Below are 21694 nucleotides of genomic sequence, written 5' to 3'. Positions count from 1 at the left end.
AACGGAAGTGTGGCACTCAAGTCGGAAGTGGAACACTCAAAATGGAGCATGTTTGGCTTCTGAAAAAGGTTCGCAAACCGGAACACTTACTTCCGGGTTTGCAGTGTTTGGGTTCCAAGTTGTTTGAGTACCAAGGCGTTTGAGAACCAAGGTACCACTGTATATCAAATGAAGTAATGTTCAGTAATCTGTGAATCTTGAAGGCTGCTCCCTGCAAGGCCCTATCCACCTTGCCTAGGGGGCGGAGCCCAGACTCACCAGCCCTACTAAAGAGGCTCTTGGGGGAGACCAGAGGGACATTGCTATGCCTGACAACAAATCCTAATTATTCAATTCTTATGCCCCATCTTTTTGTGCCTGCCAAACTGCCATTTCATGCTTATGATAACATTTTATTCTCTTGCTAACTATGCTGTTTTAAATGTGCATTTTATATTTGACTTCGCTTAGCAATGTTTTCTTTTGAAATGCTTAAGGGTTTTTTTTTTGTTAACTTTGTGTTAAATCTGTATTCTGTAGCTGACCTCCTTTGTATTGGTCTTATTGTGAAATCTTTAAGATAATATTTTAGTTTCCTGTTAATTATGTTGCTTTGACTGTATACTTTATATTTGACTTTCTTCAGAAATGTTTGATTCTGGATTGTTTTATCGATGTTTTGATATGTTGTAAACCGCTTTGAGATTTTCCTTAGAAATATAAAGTGGTATAGAAATGAAATTATTATCATTAATAATAATAATAATTTCATTTCCATACCATTTTATATTTCTATGAAAAATAATAATACATAATAAAATTAATTCTCAAAACAGCAGCAAATAATCATTAAACAGAAATTCACTCTTAACAATTACCACCAATAATTACTAATCTATGATCAATGCAAATAACTGCAAGTCACAACGCATAAAATACCACAATACATCCAAGACCTTGTAAAAGGTTCAACTTGAGGAACGAAGACATACAACTTATAACATTATACAGGAGATAGATAAAGGTAAAGGTAAAGGGACCCTTGACCATTAGGTCCAGAAACCGACTCTGGGGTTGTGGTGCTCATCTCGCTTTATTGGCTGAGGGAGCCGGCGTACAGCTTCCGGTTCATGTGGCCAACATGACTAAGCTGCTTCTGGCGAACCAGAGCAGCACATGGAAACGCTGTTTACCTTCCCGCCAGAGCGGTACCTATTTATCTACTTGCACTTTGACGTGCTTTCGAACTGCTAGGTGGGCAGGAGCAGGGACCGAGGAATGGGAGATCACCCCGTCGCGGGGATTCAAACCACCGACCTTCTGATCGGCAAGTCCTAGGCTCTGTGGCTTAACCCACAGCGCCACCCGCGTCCCATATAATGATCCATATATACAGGAGATAAGGCAACTATAATTCCATGTGGGCAAAAGCAGCTTCATTTGATGTATGATGATTTGGGTATTTCACCCTCTGGTACTTCTCAATCTGAGTCTCCTTGACCTGAGAGGTGGGTCATCCAGATTTCTCATCCTGGATTCTCTGTGGAATGTGATGCTGCTGCAATGAATGGATGCCTTATCACGAGGCTTTCTGGAAAACTCGCTTGCACTCAGACGTTTCCTAGCTTCGTAAGCCAGTGCGGCCCTTCCAGATGGCTACTGCATGCATGTCAAGCACTAGGCTGCCTCCTCCAAAATGGAAAATGCAGGGATCCTGGTGGTCATTGTGGCGTTCTGTAATGAATGACAGAAGGCCATTGAAACGCACTGTTGCCTTGTGAATGGCTGCTGGAATGCCCTGCATCTCCAAATGATCCCTAGACTGCATTGAACCCAGGGTGATGACTTGCACCAGGGATGAGGGAACTCCAGATATCACTGGACTGCAACATCCATCATCATTGACCATTGGCCGTGCTGCCCGGGGTTGATGCAAGTTGGAGTCCAACAGCATCTAGAGCAGCGGTTCTCAACCTGTGGGTCCCCAGATGTTGTTGGACTACAACTCCCATCATCCCTGAGCTCTGGCCTTGCTAGCTAGGGGTGATGGGAGTTGTAGTTCAACAACATCTGGGAACCCACAGGTTGAGAAAGGCTGATCTGGAGGGCCACAGAGCCCCCATCAATGGCTTACCATTGAGAGCCAGTGTGGTGTAGTGGTTAAGAGCAGTGGACTCGTAATCTGGTGAACCGGGTTCGCGTCTCCGCTCCTCCACATGCAGCTGCTGGGTGACCTTGGGCCAGTCACACTTCTTTGAAGTCTCTCAGCCCCACTCACCTCACAGAGTGTTTGTTGTGGGGGAGGAAGGGAAAGGAGAATGTTAGCTGCTTTGAGACTCCTTCGGGTAGTGATAAAGCGGGATATCAAATCCAAACTCTTCTCTTCTTCTTCATAAGTTTGTACGTTTTATTTTACGTTTCAGCTCCCGTATGCCCCAAACCCAGAAGTAAGTGTTCCAGTTTTCGAACGTTTTTCGGAACCGGAACATCCGACACGGCTTGAGTGCAAGAAGCTTTTGAAGTCAATCGGAAGCCGCGGCTCAGTTGTCAAATGTTATGGAAGCTGAATGGGCTTCTGGAACAGATTACATCCAACAACCGACTGTATTTAGAGCACATTGAAAGAACCCCAGGAGCTGCAGTTACACCTTGCAGAACTACAGTTCCCGGAATCCAAAGAAACTACAGTTCCCAGAAATCCTTGGGTGTTGCTGCATGCTTTAAATGTGCTTTAAATGTACAGTGGTACCTCGGGTGGTGCTGTGGGTTAAACCACAGAGCCTAGGACTTGCCGATCAGAAGGTTGGCGGTTCGAATCCCTGCGATGGCGTGAGCTCCCGTTGCTCGATCCCAGCTCCTGCCCACCTAGCAGTTTGAAAGCACATCAAAGTGCAAGTAGATAAATAGGTACTGCTCCGGCGGGAAGGTAAACGGCATTTCCGTGCACTGCTCTGGTTTGCCAGAAGCGGCTTAGTCATGCTGGCCACATGACCCGGAAGCTGTACGCCAGCTCCCTCGGCCAATAAAGCGAGATGAGCACCACAACTCCAGAGTCGGTCACGACTGGACCTAATGGTCAGGGGTCCCTTTACTTTTACCTTACCTCGGGTTAAGAACTTAATTCGTTCTGGAGGTCCGTTCTTAACCTGAAACTGTTCTTAACCTGAGGTACCACTTTAGCTAATGGGGCCTCTCGCTGCCGCCGCGCCGCCGGAGCACGATTTCTGTTCTCATCCTGAAGCAAAGATCTTAACCCAAGGTACTATTTCTGGGTTAGCGGAGTCTGTAACCTGAAGCGTCTGTAACCTGAAGCGTCTGTAATCCGAGGTACCACTGTATACCCAACATTTGTAGGTCCCCCCCTTTTCGCTACAGGGTATTCTTTTTAAAACACCGCCACCAAACTCACACCCGAAGATTAACAGCGCAAAGCTAGCCTCCTTTTTCATACTGAGAGCTGACTGCTGCAGGTAGCAGCAGGCGTAACTCGCCTGCCTCTCGCCCCAACTATGGACCTCCAACGTGACTGGAGAGAAGGATGTTCTGAAGTCTCCCGGCTAGAAAGAGCTTTAGCCCTTGGCTTTGCCTAAATGAAGACTGCCAGTCACACCGGATTAAGCACCGGGTTGTTGTTTTTTGCAATGTGAACTGTTAGGTTATTGCTTTGAAAACAATTTCACTTAAGACCTCAAATTTAGACGAGGAGTCGAAGAATCCCCAAAGGTAAAATGCCAGGAGCTTATCTGTTTAGTAGGTTGCCAGCCTCTCAGAAGAATGGGTTGCGAAGCAAACATTAGCACTTGCACTCCTTTCCCTTTCCTACATCTGCAGAATTTTAAAGCCTTATCAGAACTACAGGCTTCTAAGGGCACAGCTGCCTCCTGCCCTCCTTATCTGCGAGTGGCACCAACATTGCAGGACTTAGGGACAGATGGCTGGGGTCCCTCCTGCACTCAGCAAAAAGGGCAGGTAGACCCCCCAAAGCATGACGGCTGCCTTATCCTGTTATGAAGTGCAATGCTTTTGATTCCTGCAAAGGCCTACACGAGAGCAAGTACAGTGGTACCTTGGTTCTCAAACTTAATCCATTCCAGAAGTCTGTTCCAAAACCAAAGTGTTCCAAAACCAAGGCACACTTTCCCATAGAAAATAATGCAAAAGGGATTAATCCATTACAGACTTTTAAAAACAACTATTTAACCTGAATTTTACTATCAAACGAAACCACTGATATATAAAATGAAAGCAATAAACAACGTACTGCAATCACACAATCAATCAATCAGTAGCTGAACTGGGTTCCACACAGTCACAAAAACAAAACAAAACAAAAGGGCCGCGAAAACAAAAATGCAAAACCCCCCAAAACCAGACAGACCTCAGCGTAACACTCAAAATGGAAGTGTGACACACAAAATGGAAGTGTGGCACTCAAATTGGAAGTGTAGCACTCAAAACGGAGCATGTTCAGCTTCCAATAAAAGTTCGCAAACCGGAACACTTACCGATCCTTCCGGGTTTGCAGTGTTTGGGTTCCAAGTTGTTTGAGTACCAAGTTGTTTGAGTACCAAGTTGTTTGAGTACCAAGGCGTTTGAGAACCAAGGTACCACTGTAGTGTCTATAACTGGCTCTAAGCTATTTAGGCCTTTCAGTCCAGAGGCAACTCTGAGGCTAGTGGAGTTGACATCAAACAGGAGTCCCATGCTCCAACTTTCAGGCACCAGCCAAAAGCCTGTCGGCTGCGGTTTGGACCAACTGAAGCTCCCAGATTGTCTTCAAAGGTAGCCCCATGTAGAGTTCATTACAATAATCCAGTCTGGATGTAACTGAAGCGTGGAAGACTACAGCCAAGTCCAGGAAAGACCACAGTTGGTGCATTACCTGAAGCTCATAAAAGGCTGCCATGTGAACATCAAGGGGAAATGAGGGATCCAGTAGGTCCCCCAAGCTGTGAATCAACTCCTTTAGGTGGACAGCAATGCCACCTGGGACAGGCTGGGCCAGCTCACAGCTTCTCAATTGTGCCACCCCTTCTATCTCCTAATTTGCTTGATTCTTCCTTTTTAAAATATACTGTAGTTTTATTTTTGATTTTCATTTTTCAAAAATTAAATTAAATTATGTACGGTATATCATTTTTTTTGACTTCCACCCTCCTCTTTCTGCAGTTCCGTATGGTTATTATACGTTTACTGCATTTCCAAATTATTATTTATCCCATATTATCAATATATATTTTATACCACGTTTTTACATTAATCTTGCTAGCGATTTAACCTGTGCTTGATTCTTCCTTGTTCCTGAGCAAACCTTTCCTTTCGCCCCATCTCCCTCCCTCCGTCCACTAGACCTCACCAATGGCAGCTCTGCGCCGGAGTCCTAGGAACTGAATTCCTGCTCCAGGAATGCCAATTGTATCCCATGCTCATCCACCACATCATGTCCCCTGGATATTTCTTCATCTTGTTGCCTTGGAGGATAATTGCTTCAAAGAGCAACCCTGTTGCCTGGTGTTCCAGTTGAACTCGCCGCCATTATGTTTGCCAAGCCGGCCATCCCAGCCAAAATCTGAATTGAGGTTTTCTGGCAGGAGCGTGGCATGTTCCGCCTCTCTGCTGCTGGCAGAGCCTCTAATCTCTCCTGATTGCAAATGCTTGCTGCCGTCCTTTTGTGAATTAGCCGTGCCTTCGCATGCGGCGTAATGGACACAGAGTCCGCAGGCCTTCGCTCCGAGCTGCCTGTCAAAATGAGGGGCTAATGCGTTTCGTTAGAATCTTTGCCTGCCATTTTGATAGAAGCAGGGAGCAGTTGGGTGGCGACAACCAGGGAATGGGCAGACAGGAGTGTAGCTCCAAATATCTTCTTGGCAATCGAAAAGTGGGGGGGGGGGCACGATACAGTAATGCTGACGTACAGACACAAGACGGCATGCAGAACTAGAAAGGCTATTTGTTCCCACACAGTCTAGTAATAGGGAATTAGATGAAAGATGACATTTTTTTGGCTACGGGGCCTACCTCAGGCTTCCAAAAGAAGAGAACATCCTTAAGGAAGCCTGAGGCTACTCCTCATGTAATATTCATTTTTCTCCCTTCCTAAAGTTTATCGCTGTGAAGTACGTATGCATGTGTGTGCGTGTGTTATTTTTAAAAGCCCTCAGAGTAAATCGCTGAGGCAGCAGCAATAGGGATCCCGTTTTTGCGCATGCCGTTACGATAATCACAGTTGTGTGTGTGTGTTTTACTGGAGCTGCCATCTTCCGCATACAGGAGCACTGTTCCCTCAGTGGCTCGTGGGAATTCAACATGAGTTTAGTGATGGGCTTTTTAAAACAACAACTGCAACCCCTTAAAACAGGACCCTCAAAAAATGGAGTGAAGTATGAAGCTGTTAATTAAAAGCAGCGGCAGAGTTGGGGGTCACCAAGTGAATGTATTCATCGCCAATAATACGTTTCTGTTTAGACTAAACTCACTCTAAGTGATGCTATGGCTGTTGCTAGGTAACAAAGGGGGGATTGTTCTGTCCTGTACTAAGCTCTTAAAGGTACATTTATGAAGTGTAATCTTCACTTTTTGCTCGAGATTAATTTGCAAATGCATGGATTTAAATTATTTAATGTCAATAAACTTTTAAAGGCTTCTCTGCAGCATCACTCAGACATTGTCTATCAGGAAACGCTTGACAATGTTCCAAATGAACTCGTATCAGAAGCGAAAATATCTTTGCGACCGAGGTAGCGCCTCTGAATAAATTGACAAACCGAAATGTGCCACTTTTGATTCCATTCCGCCACTACCCACCACCAAAGAACATTTTGCAGCTATTTGCAATTCAAATACAATTATTAGGAGGTCCAAAAATAAAAGGGAACATGCTTAAAGTGGCTTCTGTTTTTAAAAAATGCGCTGTTCCTGCTGGTTCAATGTGATGTCTGTGTTGATGTGATTCATTTAAGGCCTGCTGAAGGTATTTTGTCTCCTCGGGTGAAGTAAAATGTTGTAGACTTCTGAGACGAAGCATGGAGAGTGGGGAAAATGGTGTGTGTTTCTACCCTCTCTTTTCCAATCTCACGTACAATCTCACAAATGCCTTGGTTCTCAAACGCCTTGGTATGCAAACAACTTGGAACCCAAACACTGCAAACCAGGAAGTAAGTGTTCCGGTTTGCAAACATTTTTTCGAAAGCCAAATGTCCTCCGTTTTGAGTGTTACACTTCTGTTTTGAGTGCCACACTTCCGTTTTGAGTGTCACGCTGACGATTTGAGTGTTATGCTGACGATTTGAGTGTTACGCTGAGGTCTGTCTGTTTTTGCTATTTCTTTTGCGTTTTTGTTTTTGTGGCTCTTTTTCTGTTTTTGTGACTATGTGGAACCCAGTTCAGCTACTACTAATACTTTTATTATTTATATGCCACCCATCTGACTGAGTTACCCCAACCACTCTGAGCAGCTCCCAGCAAAATATTAAAAACACAATCGGCCATTAAAAACTTCCCTGAACAGGACTCCCTTCAGATGTCTTCTAAAAGTCAAAGAGTTGTTTATCTGTTTGACATCTGATGGAGGGCGTTCCACAGGGCAGGTGCCACTACTGAGAAGGCCCTGCTTCCCTGTAATCACTTCTCGCAGAGAGGAAGCTGCCAGAAGGCGCTTGGAGCTGGACCTCAATGCAATTTCCTCCATGGCACAACCAATAACAGTCAAGGCATGGGGAATGGTCTTTAAAGCAGCAAAGGCTGCTTACTTTCCAAGTGGTGAGGAGTTACAATGAGAGAAGATGCGACTTCCATCCTTTTCAAATGCCTCCTCTAATTAAAATAAAATAATCCCGCGACTTCTGCAATTCAGTATTATAGATTCTGAAGGTGATGAAAATGTTTTCATTAAAGAAAGAGAGTGAGAGAGTGAGAGACCCTTCAGGCATGGCATTTCATCTCAAGCCTCTAATAACATTAATAAACTCTTTAATCTCTGCCATGTTTATGACTTAATAGGAATCCTTAAAGAGATGACAGGCTAGCGAGAACTGCCAGGTCCCTTCAACTTCTACACGCATAGCTTTCCCATTCATTTGAAACAGAAAATTCCTCTGCAGAGAGGGGTAATCCAGACGACTGAAGTTGGAAGAGATGTGTAAACCATTATTACAAATCAAGGGGAGAAGTATTTCCTTTGCTTTTTCAGATCTGAGTGAAACACAGTCCCCACACCCCAGATGACCCCTTTATCGCACTCGCAACTGAAAAATAGGCTTAGTTACAAGGCTTGTTCACACGTTACACTGAACACGTGAAAGGGTATGCACTTGTTAATTTGTGCAGCTCAGCTAATGTGTGTACAGACTGTAGATTGACTGAATGTTACATATTAGGGCAACTCAACCATTTGTTGTTAAGTGTAGTACTTTAATTCATTGGAATTGCAAATGCTTGGATGCATTACTTTGGGTTTAAATTTGATTGGTTGGCAACTGAATTCTAGATCATTCTCTAGTAGTTTTCATGTGATTGGCTAACATTGGTCACATGGGAGGTATCTAGTGAAGGAGAGGCTCCATTTTATGTGAAGCAAGAGGACTGTGTTTTAGAATCCACTGTGAACACTGCTAAGTTGAATAGAGTGTTGGTGTGCTTCTTCTGTGCTTGAGAGAAAGAGAGCAAAGTTGCAGGAGAAGATGAAAGTGGAAATCTCTCACAGGAGCTGCAAGTCGTGGTCTGAGATACAGAAGGCTGAGCTCTGGAAAGAGAGGGAAGTACAGTTGCTTGGAAGACAGAAGAAGAGATTGTAAGCCCGTGCTTGGAGCAGCATGTGACTGTGAATATTATATTTTAATTCATTCATTTTCTGTAAATATGCTTTCTGAATGTTAAAGTCTGAATATTGGTTTAATTCCCAAAGAAGGGTGCCAGTCGTATACAGTGGTGGCCCGCAAGACGAACGCCTCGCAAGACGGAAAACCCGCTACACAAAAGGGTTTTCCGTTTTGGAGGTGCTTCGCAAAACGAATTTCCTATGGACTTGCTTCGCAAGACGAAAATGTCTTGCGAGTTTTTCCGACTTTTTCCCCCTTCCCCCTTTTTTTAAGCTGCTAAGCCGCTTATCTGCTTATCCGCTAAGCCGATAAGCCGCTAAAAGCCGCTAAGCTGCTAATAGCGCTAATCCGCGAAGCTGTGAATGGGCTTGCTTCGCAAGACGAAAAAACCGCTAGACGAAGAGAATCGCGGAACGGATTCTTTTCGTCTTGCGAGGCACCACTGTATATAATTTGAGCTTCCTAGCTGCACTTTCGCTACCCTTACTTCAACATTTGTGTACACAGGACCAGGTAGGAGCAGAGGTTGTGCTCTCATTGAATGTAAGAAGTAAACACCCCATACAAGTTTTGCAAAATGCATCACTTCCACCTTTGGGAAGTGAAACAGCATTCCAAGGGTGGCTACATCTGTATCAGGAGCTGTTGCCTCTTAAGAGTGCTGAAAGTTATGAGAATACCCTATTCCTTTCGCAGAACTACAATTCCCAGAATTTCCTGGGGTGAGAGATGGGCTGTTAAAGAATCCGTAGCTCCATGAGGGTCTCCTATCAACTCTCAGTACCCTTAAGAAACTACAGCTCCCAGAATTCTTTAGGGGAAGCCATGGGTGTTATGTTGGTATAATAATGCTTTAAATGTTTGGTGCAGACGTGACCCATATTTTAATTTAAAAACACAGCAGGGTATCTTCATTGCTTGGCTGAATCTTAAGCTCACAAAATTCCAAATTTGGCAACACCATCCCATTCCTATGCTTGTGTGGAGGGAATCTAGTAGAACCGTTAAACTTACTGCACAGATGGCATTTCATATGCATTTGTTCCTGTGTCATCTGCTCACAATTGGCTTACTTCTGCTGTCCACATGACCTGGATAGCTGTCTGTGGACAAAGGCTGGCTCCCTCAGCCTGAAAGTAAGATGAGCGCCACAACCTCATAGTCACCTTTGACTGGACTTAACTGTCCAGAGGTCCTTTACCTTTCCCCTTTTATAAATATCTGTTCAATAACTGTACGTGTAAGGCTGAAGTAACCTCTTCCCTTCACTCGGCGCTGTCATGGCAGGAACAAAATGGAGAATCAGCACTAAAGCCCTTCGTTTATTTCTGTGTTTTGATGCTGTCAAAGTCGACAGTGTTAATACAGCATAAGGAGAATTTTAAGCAGGAACATTATGCTTTAAAAACCTCATAAACATCAAAGCAAAATAAACAGTGAGAATTGATTCCTTTTTTAAAAAAGGAGAAAGCAAGACTATTTTGTGATGGTCGGGATAATGAAAGGGTCCGTCTCATGACAATTTTTAATAGTGCAATGAAGGTGAATTACTTTGGAATTCCATCAGAAATTGAGCAGCCGTTACCATAACATCAGATCTGTTCCCACATAATTAGTATGATTATAAACTGGATATTGAATGAATGCAAAGTAGCAGAATGCAACAGATTTTTTTTGGGTGGTGGTGGGGTCATAAGTCCTTTGGGGATTTCGATTGCTAGCACTCTATGGTTTCCCAAGTTCATAAAGGTCTCTGCAGCTATCCCATATGAACTTGCAACCTTGACATTATCAGCACTGTGCTCCAACCAACTGAGCTATATTATTCAATAGATTGCTGATATCCTTGAATGCTTATACAGGGTACCTCGGGTTAAGAACTTAATTCATTCTGGAGCTCCATTCTTAACCTGAAACCCTTCTTAACTTGAGGTACCACTTTAGCTAATGGGGCCTCCCGCTGCTGCCGTGTCGCCGGAGCAAGATTTCTGTTCTCATCCTGAAGCAAAGTTCTTAACCCAAGGTACTACTTCTGGTTAGCGGAGTCTGTAACCTGAAGCGTCTGTAACCTGAAGCGTCTGTAACCCGAGGTACCACTGTAGTACCCACTTCTAGGTAAAGCGATGCAGGTTTGTAAGCGAAGGGTTGTGCCCAACTAAGTTTTACTCAGACAGGGAAGACCTGCTGAAATCAATGAATCCAAATTAGTCACTTCCATTAATCTCAATGGGTCTACTCTGCAACCCCGAGTCTTGCTAATTTAAACCATGGGTAGGCAAACTAAGGCCTGGGGGCTGGATCTGGCCCAATTGCCTTCTAAATCCGACCCGCGGACGATCCGGGAATCAGTGTATTTTTACATGAGTAGAATGTGTCCTTTTATTTAAAATGCATCTCTGGGTTGTTTGTGGGGCCTGCCTGGTGTTTTTACATGAGTGGAATGTGTGCTTTTATTTGAAATGCATCTCTGGGTTATTTGTGGGGCATAGGAATTCGTTCATTATTATTATTATTTTTCAAAATATAGTCCAGCCCCCCCCCACAAGGTCTGAGGGACAGGGAACCGCCCCCCTGCTGAAAAAGTTTGCTGACCCCTGATTTAAACAGAACCTAGCTGCATACAATGCCAGGACCTTTTTGCCAGGTTAACACCCTGTCAAACATACTCCCTTAATATAGCATTAGCACAATTTTGCACAATGTCTTCACTCTTCTAATTTGCTACAGAGAAGTTCAAAGATGTAATACTTTACCGAGTCGCACAGTTACAGACAATGATTCATTACCATCTGCTTAATTAAAGCTTTGTTGTCCTTCGGTGAAAGACTTGATTCGTTTTAATTGAACAGTGAGATTTCCTTTTTCCTTTCTTTTTCACGCTCGATAAAAAATAAGACGAAAATGATTCTCCCGCCTGCGTATGAGGTAAAGCAACAGCCAAAATAATGTGGACATTTCTCCCCCCCAGGATAGTTCAGTGTTGGCATGGCAGAGGATGGGAAAAGGGAAAGCCATCTGGAGGCTGGGTGTATGGCTATGAAAATGGCTATTAGTAATGATAACTGTAATAATTGCCGCCTTTATTTGATAGCACCACATGGCACAGACCTCTAAGCACCGTGAGTAGCATTTAATAAACTAAATGAAGGAATTGACAAAGAAGACAGAGTGGCTGACCTTCCTCTGTTAGACCCCCAAATCTGAAAGGCTATGTGGCCAAACCCAGAAAAGCAAAGGCATCCCTAACTCCAAACCCAATTCATCAATCTGCTGTCAGGTTATACTATTATATTTCATTTCACTTATTCCTTTCATGTCATGTCTTTTGGCCCAAGAATGACTTCAGATGCTGTTTTTCACATTACTGGGGTTGTTTATCTCTACACCTGCACTATATAAAACCCTACTCAACAGGCAGAAATATGATTTAGAATATGATAGACAAAAATGGAATGAAGTGTTAAGGGTATGGATAACAAATGATATAAGGGAGTCAAGTATAAAATCAACAGAAATAGCCTCAATGGATCTCAGACTAAGACTTATTGAACAGAAAATAATATTCAGAGTCCACTGGACTCCAGCAAAACTATACCAGAAGAAAATAACAAGTGCAGACGACTGCTGGAGATGTGGGAGTAAAAATGCGAATTTAGTTCATATGATGATTAACTGCCCGATGATAAGATCATTTTGGTGCGAGGCGAGGATATATATAGCAAGAGTAATAAAAATAAATTGTTATTTAGGGGAATTGAATTTAATTCTAAATTATATACCGGGAACGTGGGAGATTACAAGGGGTCAAAAAAAAAAAATAGATGTACCGTGATATATTAGAAGCAAAAAAACTTGTTTTGATGAATTGGAAGAGCCGCAAAAAAATTCCATTGAGCACATGGATTAATAATATGGACAGATTAGCTACATACAAACAAATTGCATGTCGACGCCCATTAAGAATGGATAAATATGAAGAAATCTGGAAGGAATATTTAAGCGTTAAGGCGGAAAGTGGTGGGAAGTAGGGGGAAGAGAGAGAGGTGGGAAAATATTGTTTAAAAGGTGTAGTCATAGGTATATCAATGTATTCAAATCTGAATTGTCAAATTGTGTTATTAGTGTTATTATGGTTTTTGTTGTATGTGTCTTTTGCAGTTGATTGTATTGGGAAAATGTTTAAATAATTTTTTTAAAAAAAAACATTACTGGGGTGGTTTTTTTTTTGTTTTTACATGTTTTTGCAGCATGCTAGAGAATACACACTAAAATTCACCACCCCGTGTCCCTGAAGTACAGAAATTGGCAAATGTCTGATTGAGATATATCTGGAAAACATTAATTGCCTGTCAGCCAGTTTCTGTACACCACACAGTTATTTTTATATATTAAGGAGGTATGGAATGGTAACAATTAATTTCCGGGCCCAATGCAAAGTGCTGGTTTTGACCTATGAGGCCTTAAACTGCTCAGGACCACAATACCTCAAGGGTATTCATATAAACCTACCTGGACCCTGAGATCATCTTCTGAGGCCCTCCTTCATGTGCCACCTCCTTGAGAGGTCTGGAGGGTGGCAATGGGAGAACAGGGCCTTCTCTGCAGTGGCTCCCTGCCTGTGAAATGCTCTCCCCAGGGAGGTTCGCCTGGCGCCTTCATTATACACCTTTAGGTGCCAGGCAAAAACGTTCCTTTTTAACCAGACCTTTGGTTGATCTGATTTACATCCTATGCCCTTTTAAAATGTATATAACTTGAATAAAAATGTATTTAAAAAAATAAAATAAAAAAAAATAAAAAGTTTGTGTGTTGTTGTTTTTTGAGGGGGGGGCGATATTGGGTTACTGTTTTTATTTTTATTATGCATTTTGTAGTTTTATATCTTGATTTTATTCTGTGAACCGCCCTGGGCCCCCCGCGGTATAGGCCGGTATATTAACTAACTAACTAACTAACTAACTAACTAACTAACTAACTAACTAACTAACAGTAGCAATGGCAATAATATCAGACAGGGGTACCAACTGGAATAAAATATGGGTGGGTAGGTAAGCCCAGCCCTGTATCATCGATCACAAGATGTGATGCATGCTCACTATTTGAATGGCAATGCCCATTAACCTTTTGGGGGCGGCCCCCTCAAATACTTCAGGGGGAGGGTTGAATAAATCTCAGCCTGTAGGAGTTGGCTCCTTTGGCTCCAGAGATTCTGTAGGAGTACAGGATGAACAATGCAGAATCTGGATATGGATGCAGAATCCAGCTTTTGGAGAGCGTCTCAAGAATCTCTCCCAAAGAAGGCATCACAACTTACTCCACCTGGGATCTCCCTCTCGCCTCACTCCTGGGCAATGTACCACCAACTGCCTTGAGGAAAAGGAAAAAGGAGAGCAAGACAGGTGGACGAAAAAGTCATCACAGTTGCCTCCAGATAGACTGCGCCTTTGCCTGCAAATCTGACAATACCCTCTATCACCAGGTGCCCTGTAGGAAGGAGTTGAATGTCATGGTATTAGTTGATATTGCCATATTTTGTGTGTGTGTGTGTGAGAGAGAGAGTGTTTTTTTAAAAAAATGTGCATTGATGTTACTTGCAAATTGCCTTGCCTGGATTTGTACCCTGAAAGGCAGAGTAAGAATTATTGTAAATAATAATAATAATAATAATAATAATAATAATAATAATAATATATTTATATCCCGCCCATCTGGCTAGGTTTCCCCAGCCACTCTGGGCGGCTTCCAACAGAATATTAAAATACAATAATCTATTAAACATTAAAAGCTTCCCTCAATCAATCAATCAATCAATCAATCAAGTAAGTTATCCCTCCCAGATTAGGGTGGCCATTTATACATAGCCAAAAAACCCAGCCCAAAGCGGGCATAGATTTGCATAACATTTGCATGTGCTGATTTATATGTATAAAATATAAGAAAAATGATTAATTTGAATAATTTGTATGGATCACAGAATTCACCCCCCCCCTCCAAAAAGAGGAAAGAAAAGGAAAGGAAAGGAAAGGAAAGAAAAGAAAAGGGGAATTTGTATAGCTTGGTGCAAAACTATATGTATGTATGTGTATATATGGATTACATACATACAGGCTTGGTCAAACTTGCTTGAAGGAAAAATGCATTTAAATGCAATGAATACTATGTCTAGTTCTGTCTCCTTCCACTGGTATCCAGACTTTTAGAATGGCTGATCCACCCATTTGTGGCTACTGCCACCTGTAGCTTAACTTCAGTACTTCACCAGAGAGATAAGTTTCTTTGGGTTTTCTTACATGATAATTGTTCCGTGGATAAAATATTGCTGACAGGCATTTGCCACTGTAAAGTGTTTACGCACAAATGGCTTTTTGTGTTGGGACGTCTCAGTTGCGCAACTGCAGGGCAACAAGATGTCTGCAGTTTGCAAAAAGATGCTCCTGAGTTATAGTTTGCTTTGCTAAGCCTCTTTTAACTCAGCAGTTCTGTGTTTTGAAACACACGGACGGAACTATGATGAGAACTGGAGGGAAGGGAGAAAAGGACATTGGGCTACTCTGTGATGCTATCCCAGCGCTGTGGAATACCCCCCCCTCTCTCTCCCTCTCTCTGTCTCTTGATGGGAGTTTACTTTTACCTAAGCAATTTCTGTAAAGGCATAAAACATTTTCATTCCAAAGGGCATTGTGAGTCCACGGGAGTTTCTCCTGGAACGTTTTTATTGCTGTTTGTTGTGAATAAAATTGTAATTTATTTTAATGTGGTTTGCATAGGAGAAATTCCCAGTGGATTAGGACCATAATCTATTGATTCGTTTTAATATTTTGCATTGTGGTTTTATGTTATCTGCTGTTTCGTAAAATCTGGTAGCATTTTACATGTTGGGAATTAAAATATAAACAACCAAACAAATAAATTTTAGCAAGGATGTAGTATTAAGTGAAGTGCACTTGAAATCAATGGGCTTAAGTGCCTCTTGACTCTGAGCTGGATCGGGGCCATTCTGTTTTCTTGCTCATTAGAATTCTATTTCCAAAAAACAGTCTGCTCTAAAGGGCCTTTGATGCTCAGCAGAATACAAGGGCACATAAAACCTCATATCTTTCATATCGTAATGTATCAATCCAGCCTGCATATGCTGCAATTAAGTCAACGGAATTCCTTCTGGCCTAACAACTCATTTCATCTGGGTTGAAGAAGCAAGTAGGTAATGGCGCAAATAAAGCTTGCAAACACATAAAAACAAAACAAAAAAAAAATCCCCCCCACATTTGATTCCTTACAGAGGGCTTGTAGAGCCTCCATCTTGCATATTTTGTGGCTGCCAGAGTCGGTGCCCTGTGAACGCTTAATCATTTTTAGAGGCTAATATACACAAAGGTCTCTTTTTATTATAACTTAAAAATGTAAAACATGCAGAAAGCGCTATCTGTTAGCCTCTAATTCAGGTCACATTTTATGCCTGCCTCTCTTAATCTCCGCAGAGCTCTTCCAACCATTGCCGTGAAAACCAGCCCACCCAAAACCCTCCCCACTGTGGGCCAGCGTTCTCCCATGCTCATTTGCCTTTTCAAGCCAGAGATTGATACAGAACCGTTACCTTTTTAATGACTGATCAGATGCGCAGGCAAGTCATTTTAAAAGCCATTTTAAAGCACATTTGTAATCATTTTACACACACACCCAACACACAGACCCTGTTTTGTGCCTGGGTGATAAAAAGTTAAAGTTGCCTGACCGGAGTAAATCAGTCATAGAGGAATCCAGTGACTTCTGCATTTGTTGGATTTGATTTAATAATAATAATAATAAATTGGCTGCAGGAAATGCCATCTTCGCCCCTCTCCCTTCTTCTACTGCTTCTCTCATTTGCATAAGCACTTAATGACTTCACCTACCACCAGGAAAGGTCACCCATAAGCTGCACTGGGAGAGAAATAATAGCAAGCAAAGGTCGGCTCCGAGACTTCATCCAGATTCTGATCATCCAAGCACGGGCTTCCAAAAGTGGGTTCCACAGGGCTTACTTTCTATTTATATGCCCCGCTTCATGCCATCTCCTTAGCACCACAAAATCACACGGGAGCAGGCTTTTTAGCATGTTCTCTTGGCTGTACAAGACTGCCACACATTTCCATTAGTAGTTCCCTTTCAAAAATACAGTGGTACCTCGGGTTATGTACTTAATTTATTCCAGAGGTCCGTTCTTAACCTGAAACTGTTCTTAAACTGAAGCACCACTTTAGCTAATGGGGCCTCCTGTTGCTGCCGCCGTGCCGCTGGAGCACAATTTCTGTCCTCATCCTGAAGCAAAGTTCTTAACCTGAGGTGATATTTCTGGGTTAGCGGAGTCTGTAACCTGAAGCGTATGTAACCCGAGGTACCAATGTACTGCAAAACTCACATATGTGTTCGTGTGTTTGTATCTCCAGTGGCATAGCGTGAGGGGGGCACAGGGGTGGTTGTCCCAGGCGCAAAATAGTTCGGGAGTGCAAAATTTCAACACCCAGTTCTGCCTCAATACAGTTGCGTGCTGTCGCTGGGCTCGGTTGAAAATGGCTTCTCCATGTGAACAACAAAGTGACCTCTCCAGCCCACGGAATGACTCTTCTTTTCTTATCTCTACAGCGGTCCTTTCCTGTGTGATGCGGACACTGTTAGGCAGTTGAATGCGCATGGGCAGGGCTGTCTTTACTTGGGGTGCAAGGGGTGTGGTGCACCCGGGCGCCGAATTCTTGGGGGTGCCCGCTGCTGAAGCCACCTAAGCTCTTATCTGTGATCCCCCAGGTGATTGCGGTTGATGGGTCATTTCCATTCTCTTTTGCGGAAGAGCTGCAGAATCAACATATCTGGCAAGCCCCCCAGTGGTGTATTTCATTTTTGCATGATTGCAAAAACGGAAAGATGGAGTTATTGCTGCCGCTTTGTATTTTTTCATGTTAGCGGTTTTCGCTGTTCCCCTTAAAAGCTCAACAACGTTGACTTGGCCCCCTAAAAGAAGCTCAACAACTTTGACCTGCCCCCCCAAATTTGGGGGCGCTGGGTGGATTTTTGCACCCCGGCACCGCATATGCTAAAGACTGCCCTGCACATGCGTACTTCGTCCTTTTATCTCCCTCGCACCCCACCTTCTGTGTGGTCCCGGGAGCTGGCAACCCACGCTACGCCACTGTATCTCTTTGTGCCAACACACTTTAAACTTTGAAGTGACTATTCTTTCCAAGAGCTCTCTGGCTATGCCACAGCTCTGAATGCATGACTCCAAACTCAACTAAACACACCTTGCCGAGACAACAACACCCCACAATCCCAGAGCTGAAAGTTGAGCTTGAAGAAGCCACCATTCAAGGGCCATCTAATCGCAGAGTTGTGTCCATATTGTTTTACATCATGGGTGGGGAATCATTGGCCTTCTAGATGTTGTTGAACCACATCTCCCATGGCCAGGGATGTTGGGAGTTGTGTAGTTCAGCAGCGTTTGGAGGGCCAAAGGTTCCCACTGCTGCCATATTTTGAAACAGGACCGAAATAATCTCTTTTTGCCTGCGTTTCTCTTTATATAGCCATTTTTTTGCAAGCATTTCCCCCTAATATAATGCAGTTTTGTGCGCTATTTATGCACATTTCTTTTGCACGAAATTTCCCCCCAAATATAATATTTGTGCACATTTTTTGGTCGGCATACTGTTTACAAAAATTTGGCTACTGCATAGCATTTGGAAGGCCAGGCTTTTCCGTCACATCCGCACCATTGCTTCAGAGCGCATTTAACACACATTTAAAGTACATGCCTTTGCCAAAGAATCCTGGGGACCGTACTTTGCTAAGGCTGCTGGGAAGTGTAGTTCTGTGAGAAGTAAACTGGAGTGGACAGGTTTCATTAAATGGGCTTCAAATGTATGCCACAGACGTGCCGAATGTCACAGTGCGGGTTTGCCATGCTGATATATATCTGTATCCTGCCTCTACAGACTACCCTCAGTCAAGCGAAGGGAATCTGTGCATTCAAGTCTACCTGTAATTGCATGCCTAGTTTAACCCAGAGATCAGGGCCCTGGATGAAAAGTGAACGGGAAATCTCTCAGTCTCTTATTTTGTTTGGATAAAGCTCAGGAAAAAATCATCTTCAAAAGATCTCTAAAGCTTCTTTGAAAACAAAATGATTAAAGGCTGTCTCTCCTCTCATCCTACATCAGACATGCCGTTAACTGCCTTGCTATCTCTCCCCCCCTCCCTGCATTGTAAATGCACTTTTTTGTCATAGATGCAAGGTTTTTTTTTTGTCTTAAAGTGAGAATTAACATACTGTTAAAAGCAACGCTTGTGATTATAACACATCAAAGCAAGTCCCATCATCCTGCTAGGCTTTTTAAATTTTAATTTTAAATATGGGTGTTGGCTACGGACATGAAGATGGACAGGGTGGTTTTTGTGGAGTGGCTTAAACTAATCGATGGTGGAGAGAGAAAGTGAGAGAGAGAGAGAGAGCACATGATCACTGCTATTCTAACCTCATGTACTTTCCCAGGTAAGATAAAAAAGGTAAAGGACCCCTGGACAGTCAAAGGTTGCAGCACTCATCTCACTTTAAGGCCAAAGGAGCTGGCGTTTGTCCACAGACAACTTTCCGGGTCTTGTGGCCAGCATGACTAAACTGCTTCTGGCGCAACGGAACACTGAGCTCATGGAAATGCCTTTTACCTTCCCGCCGCAGCAGTACCTATTTATCTATTTGTACTGGTCTGCTTTCGAACTGCTAGCTTGGCAGGAGCTGGGACAGAGCAACGGGAGCTCACTCTGTTGTGGGGATTTGAACTGACAACCTTCTGATCGGCAAGCCCAAAAGGCTCAGTGGTTTAGACCACAGCGCCACCTGCATCCTTTTGTTCCAGGTAAACTTGCCTGGGACCAGGATGCAATTCTATTCTCACACAGTGGGGTTTACTTCCAAGTAAATTAGCAAAAGAGCAAGTTGCAAGCATCCTCTGGACTTGATGACAGCTCCCTGTTTCAAACAAAGACACTCATTCCCCCATGTCATACAAGTGATGCTTTTTTTTTTTTAAAAAAAAGCACCAGTCTGAGCTGTTTTCTGCTGGATGCATGCTTTCTAGGCATGGGGTCTGAGTGTTTCCCCGCTTGCCTCGCTCTTTTCCAAAGGAAAACCCACTCTTTAGCAACAGATCAGAACAAATGGCAAACTGGGGGAAATCCCAATTGCCATTGAGCGATAAAGAACAGTTTTCCCAGGCACAAGAAGAAGTGTGAATAAGCCCTAAGTCACCCCAGTTGTCAAGAGATGGAAATTTCTTCATGCAGCATCAAGCATTTCCTTGAGGGTCTCCTTTCCACATATTGTCTGCTCTTACCTGTAAGAGTCAACTTAATGGAGCTCTTAGAAAGTCTGAAAGGCGTTTGAAGTATCAATTGTCTCCCTTTGTTTGATATCCGGATAAATTTTTAAAAAGGGTCCACGCTTGCCTCTTTATCTGTCCCCTCCTTGCTCAATTAATAAAACCCACAAGATCAGCAAGGTTATAATTATAAGTTATAATTAACACCGCCAGCGAAGCATTTCTTTGACAAATTGCAGAAACCAGCAAAGTAACTCAACTGGAAGAGAGCAGAAAAACCTACTGGATCATGATCAGCAGTGGCTAGTGTCCCTTGGGATTGGTGGGGTGGAAGGCAGTAATGTCCACAGTAGGTGGAGCCAGAGACAATGGTAGGCGGAGCCAACTAATTTCACTCATGCTCCCTTCCTCCTCCTGTCAGGCTTCAGGGAATCTGATTCCCTTCCCTCATGGCAGGTTGCCAGTAATAGAAAGACAAGAAGCTCTTACCAATTTCTTTATTCAATATTGATAGAGAGAGAGGCATAGAAATCTAGCCTCTTTGGTAGCGGCATTACTCCGAGTCATCTCCTTCTCAGTTGTCAACAGTTCTACCCCACTTATGGTGGCTGCCGAGGGCCAATTGTCTCTTAGTTCTCTGCTCTCCTACTTTCATTGTTTGCCAGGTTCTGGGAGGAGGGGGGCGTCTGGAATGCTCTGTACAGTCATACCTCATGTTATGTTTGCTTCATGTTACTTTCTTTCAGGTTACGTCCCGCGGCGACCCGGAAGTACCGGAAAGGGTTACTTCCGGGTTTTGAAGCTCGCACATGTGCACAAGCGGCAAATCGTGCCGCGCACCTACGCAGACATGGCACTTCAGGTTGCACTCTTTTCATGTTGCGAACGGGCCTCTGGAACGGATCCCGTTCGCAACGAGAGGTGCCACTCAGTGGCGTAGCGCGGGGGGTGTGTGCAGGGGGCCGGCCGCACCGGGCGCAACATCTGGGGGGGGGCGCGCTCGCACTCGCAGCTCTCTGTCCCTACCTGGCTCACTCACTCTCTCTCACTGCAGTGCTGGCTGTGCAAATCCGATCCGAGCTGCCGGGTCGCCGCCCACTGTGGAGGGGGGTGCCAGGCGTACGGTGTGGTGCGGAGAGAGAGCGAGGGACTATCGGGTTAGGGGGGAACAAATTACTTGCCTTGCCCCAGGTGCTGACAACCCACGCTACGCCACTGGTGCCACTGTAGTGATAATTTGTCAGCCAGCTGTTCCTGCTTCTCCCATTATTTCCCAGCTTTGCCCCTCTTCTATCTCTGAGCTGTGACCCTCTGCAAACCACCATTGCAAATCTATACTGTCCTCCTCTTCTCAGGAAGGAGCAGGAGAGGGGGGAGGTGGTCTCCACCGTTCCTCCTCTGATGTCCAGGCCCTGACACCTCCCTACAGAGTTGTACCATGACAACAGGGAGACTATACAAGAGGAAATAGCTGGTGTTATGTACTGAAGTTTCCTGGCTTTGGCTATACAGTGGTGGCCCGCAAGACGAATGCCTCGCAAGACGGAAAAC

This window comes from Podarcis gaigeae, assembly GCF_964106915.1.
Source record: "Podarcis gaigeae genome assembly, chromosome: 1".
Lineage (NCBI taxonomy): Eukaryota > Metazoa > Chordata > Lepidosauria > Squamata > Lacertidae > Podarcis > Podarcis gaigeae.
Note: the sequence above shows the minus strand (reverse complement) of the source record.